We start from the raw sequence: 5,202 nt of genomic DNA on the forward strand, positions 1-5,202 counted from the left end.
TTGTTGTATTTCTGCAGGTGCTGCAGGGAAGGATAAGAGAGTGGAAAGAGCTGTTGGTGTGTGCAAGAAAGTGGTCTCTGCCTTCTCCTACTCGTGGAAGAAAAAGAGGGAGCTCTCTAAAGCTCAGGAACGCCTCCATCTCCTAAAACACCAGCTGGTCACAGAGTCATTAACCAGGTGGGGCTCAAGACAGAAGATGATGTCAAGGGTCCTAGAACAACAAAAGGCAATCACTGAAGTTTTGTCTGCAGACAAAAACAGCAGGCACCTGATCCCAACGTGACAGGACATTGACGTTCAGTCACTGCATGAGGCCTTAAGTCACTGCATGAGGCCTGCATGAGGCCTTAACTCCTCTTCTGGAGTTTACAGACTCCCTTTCTGGGGAGTCATATGTGACGGTCTCCTTCGTGAAGCCAGTGCTCCACCTGTTCCGCACAAATTTGCTAAAAATAAATGAACAGGACACTCAACTCACAAAAGACCTGAAGACCAAGATAATGACCTATCTTAATGAGAAATATGCCGACTCTGCAACAGATGATCTCCTCGACATGGCTGCCTTGGTGGACCCTAGGTTCAAGGCACAATACATCAGACCGGAGAAGGTAGTGGACATTAAAGAAAGCAGTGTCTGAGATGATGGATGAAGACCCAGGCCAATCACAGGCAGGGGCTCCAGAGGGAACAGCAGACCAGGGTGCAGAAGGAGGAGCTGCTGCTGAACCACCTCTGCCACTGGGTGTGAAGATGCTGCAGTGAAGCTGCGCTAACTACTACAACTAGCTAATACTACTAACTTTACTACGAGGCGACGGAGAGATGTCAGAGTGAGGGGGCTGCCCTTGGTGAGGCGCCCCGAGCGGTTGGGGGGTTCTGTGCCTTGCTCAAGGGTACCTCATGCAACATATTGCATACCGTAAAGTGAGTGCTCTCTACTTTCCACTTTCGTTAGTTTAAAATCACTAATGTCGCATAACATTAGCCCAAAAAAAGGTATCGCAAGTGACACAGACCACACGTGCAGGTCGTGTCGTGCACAAGCTGCATGAGTCAGGAATGCAGGAGACTTGTACTATGTATATGTATATATACATATACATACATACATACATATATATATACATATATATATATATATACACACACATATATACACACACACACACATATATATATATATATATATATATATATGTGTGTGTGTGTGTATATATGTGTGTGTATATATATATATATATGTATATATATATGTATGTATGTATGTATATGTATATATACATATACATAGTACAAGTCTCCTGCATTCCTGACTCATGCAGCTTGTGCACGACACGACCTGCACGTGTGGTCTGTGTCACTTGCGATACCTTTTTTTGGGCTAATGTTATGCGACATTAGTGATTTTAAACTAACGAAAGTGGAAAGTAGAGAGCACTCACTTTACGGTATGCAATATGTTGCATGAGGTACCCTTGAGCAAGGCACAGAACCCCCCAACCGCTCGGGGCGCCTCACCAAGGGCAGCCCCCTCACTCTGACATCTCTCCGTCGCCTCGTAGTAAAGTTAGTAGTATTAGCTAGTTGTAGTAGTTAGCGCAGCTTCACTGCAGCATCTTCACACCCAGTGGCAGAGGTGGTTCAGCAGCAGCTCCTCCTTCTGCACCCTGGTCTGCTGTTCCCTCTGGAGCCCCTGCCTGTGATTGGCCTGGGTCTTCATCCATCATCTCAGACACTGCTTTCTTTAATGTCCACTACCTTCTCCGGTCTGATGTATTGTGCCTTGAACCTAGGGTCCACCAAGGCAGCCATGTCGAGGAGATCATCTGTTGCAGAGTCGGCATATTTCTCATTAAGATAGGTCATTATCTTGGTCTTCAGGTCTTTTGTGAGTTGAGTGTCCTGTTCATTTATTTTTAGCAAATTTGTGCGGAACAGGTGGAGCACTGGCTTCACGAAGGAGACCGTCACATATGACTCCCCAGAAAGGGAGTCTGTAAACTCCAGAAGAGGAGTTAAGGCCTCATGCAGGCCTCATGCAGTGACTTAAGGCCTCATGCAGTGACTGAACGTCAATGTCCTGTCACGTTGGGATCAGGTGCCTGCTGTTTTTGTCTGCAGACAAAACTTCAGTGATTGCCTTTTGTTGTTCTAGGACCCTTGACATCATCTTCTGTCTTGAGCCCCACCTGGTTAATGACTCTGTGACCAGCTGGTGTTTTAGGAGATGGAGGCGTTCCTGAGCTTTAGAGAGCTCCCTCTTTTTCTTCCACGAGTAGGAGAAGGCAGAGACCACTTTCTTGCACACACCAACAGCTCTTTCCACTCTCTTATCCTTCCCTGCAGCACCTGCAGAAATACAACAACACCAGTGTAAGTAACTGATAACAGATAAAGCAGGGTTGCTAAAAACACAAAAGTAATTCTGCAATTACAGCTGCTTTCAATGATGATAATAATAATAAACATGAACATAATAATGATAATAATAACAACTTTGATCATTTTGCTCGATTGGCTAATAAAGTTAAACATTAACATTAAATCATAGTGATTAATTTTCAAAAGATACTAGTGGTTATCATCAGTTCCAAAAGTTAGAAAATTAACAGTGATACTGTGATTTTGAAAGATTATTAACATGTTTTTATATTCATCGTGAAGCACTGGGTGTATAAAATTCTATTTTCATTTTATTTGTTACTTTCATTCATCTCTTTAACATATTGTATGTTCATTGAGAAACACTTGGTGCATGTAACTCTGTTGATAAGTGCTTTCAGTTGCATTTCTTGTATGAAAGGTGCTATACAAATAAAGTATATAATTTCTTGTTATTAACATAGTACTCACCAATTGCTGAGTGCAAACGATGGCCAAAGCACTGCAGCTGTGTCCAGTTGTTAAGTGAAGTAGCCTTCACTATATTTGCACCGCTGTCTGTGGTGGTGCACACCATTTTTTCCTCAGTCAGACTCCAGGACAACAGAGCCTTCTTCAAGCCATCTGCTATTATCTCCCCTGTGTGGTCTTCGGGAAAATACGCAGTTTCCACGCATTTTGTTTTCAAAACCCAGTCATGGTTGATGAAATGAGTAGTCAAGCTAAGGTACGGTTCACAAGTACGGCTTGACCACATGTCTGAGGTTGTGGCAAAATACTTTGCTGTCATCATCTCCTTTTCTACAGATTACCTGCACATCAGGTAAAGGTGAGGAATAGCCATCTTGGAAAAGTGCTTTCGGCCTGGTAGAATATATCGGCGGTCAAGAACTTGGATAAGATTCTTGTACCCAGGCTTCTCAACCGTGCTTAGCGGTATCATGTCCTTAGCTAAGTGATAAGCAGCTGCCTCCGTTATTTCTTTGTAACGTTTGGAAGTTTTGTCATAAGGCACTGCTGCCGAGTACCTCTCCATTGTAGTCTGCTGCACTTCTGTGGTGTTTCACTCGTACCAGCGGTTGATGGCGGTTTGATACTGCTGTACTCCAACGGGTGAGAGTGGCTGAGGTGATAAAATAGGTTTGTTGTATTCCCAGTCTTGGTAGGGACGGCGACCTTGCACAGTTTGCAAACAACATTGGTCTGACTTTTGTCAGATTTATAAAATCCAAAGTGCTGCCAAACCGGCAAACTGACCTTTCCTCGTTTATCTACAATTTCCTTACGCTGTCACACTCATTTTCTCCTTTCACCATTTTGTTATGAGTTGTAGACACGAGGCACGTAGGCGCAACCAAACATAAAACTGCTAGTGTGCGTCTCACTCAAGAGGTTATTGGAACGTACGTACGTTACCAGCAGGGAGTGAGTGTGTTTGTTCATGCAACCAAACTTGCTTAGCTGGGCCAGGAGCGCCGGGAGAGGTTGAAGCCCTTGCTGGAACTGCGTCCCCAGGAATGTCTTGTGGTTCAGGACCGGGATTTCCTGTTTTATTAGACGTTTTATCGAATGTATTTTCTGTTGATATCGATCACGTGTCTATCGAAATAGATATCACTATCGTTTTATCGCCCAGCCCTTGTGCGTGTGTATAAAAAATAAATGAATAAATAAATAAATCACCTTCTCACCCTCTCAGGGTGGCGTCTGTATCATCCTCAAGCTCGGGTCCTCTACCAGAGGCCTGGGAGTTTGAGGGTTCTGCGCAGTATCTTAGCTGTTCCTAGGACTGCACACTTCTGGACTGAGGCTTCAGATGTTGTTCCTGGAATCTGCCAGAGCCACTCTCCCAGTCTGGGGGTCACTGCCCTGAGTGCTCCCACTACCATGGGGACCACGTCAACTTTGACCTTCCACATCTGTTCCAGCTGTTCTTTCAACCCTTGATACTTCTCCACCTTTTTGTGTTCCTGCTTTCTGATGTTGCTGTCGGCTGGTATGGCCACATCTACCACCACTACCTTCTTCTGGTGTTTTTCAACCACCACTATGTCTGGTTGGTTAGCCAGCAGCTGTTTGTCAGTCTGGAAGCTAAAGTCCCACAGGATCTTAGCCCTGTGGTTCTCCACCACCTTCGGTGGTGTGTCGCATCGGGATTTGGGTACTTCGAGTCCATACTGGGTACAGATGTTCCTGTACACTATCCCAGCCACTTGGTTGTGCCTCTCCATGTACACTGATCCTGCCTGCATCTTACACCCTGCCACTATGTGCTGGACCGTCTCAGGGGCATCTTTGCACAGCCTGCACCTTTGGTCTGATCTGCTGTGGTAGACCCTGGCCTCTATGGCCCTTGTGCTTAGGGCCTGTTCTTGTGCTGTGATGATTAGTGCCTCTGTGCTGTCCGTCAGTCCAGCATTCTTCAGACACTGGGAGGTCTTCTTGATATCAGCCACTTCCACTATCTGATGGTCGTATGTTGTAAGGGCTTGTCTCTCCATGTTGTTTGCTCCTCCGCCTCTTTCAATCAATCAATCAATCAATTTTATTTATAAAGCCCAATATCACAAATCACAATTTGCCTCACAGGGCTTTACAGCATACAACATCCTTCTGTCCTTTGGACCCTCACAGCGGATAAGGAAAAACTCCCCCAAAAAAAACCCTTTAATGTGGGAAAAAAACCCGGTAGAAACCTCAGGAAGAGCAACTGAGGAGGGATCCCTCTTCCAGGACGGACAGACGTGCAATAGATGTCGTACAGAACAGATCAGCATAATAAATTAACAGTAAAACAGTAATCCGTATGACACAATGAGA

The 5,202-nt window shown here is 45.0% G+C and overlaps 1 protein-coding gene and 1 long non-coding RNA gene across 7 annotated transcripts in view; one reads left to right on the forward strand and one right to left on the reverse strand.

Annotated features, from left to right (window-relative positions):
• Positions 1-5,164, reverse strand: part of LOC126397749 (uncharacterized) — a 38,083-nt gene extending 32,919 nt beyond the window's left edge. Inside the window, exon 1 of the long non-coding RNA XR_007570709.1 lies at positions 5,079-5,164. This is a non-coding gene — a long non-coding RNA (uncharacterized LOC126397749). The remainder of the gene's footprint in view (positions 1-5,078) is intronic.
• brip1 (BRCA1 interacting helicase 1) overlaps positions 1-5,202 on the forward strand; it is a 243,188-nt gene that overhangs the window by 135,987 nt on the left and 101,999 nt on the right. The gene's annotated exons all lie outside the window — the stretch shown is intronic.

Source organism: Epinephelus moara, chromosome 2 (genome assembly GCF_006386435.1).
Source record: "Epinephelus moara isolate mb chromosome 2, YSFRI_EMoa_1.0, whole genome shotgun sequence".
NCBI lineage: Eukaryota > Metazoa > Chordata > Actinopteri > Perciformes > Serranidae > Epinephelus > Epinephelus moara.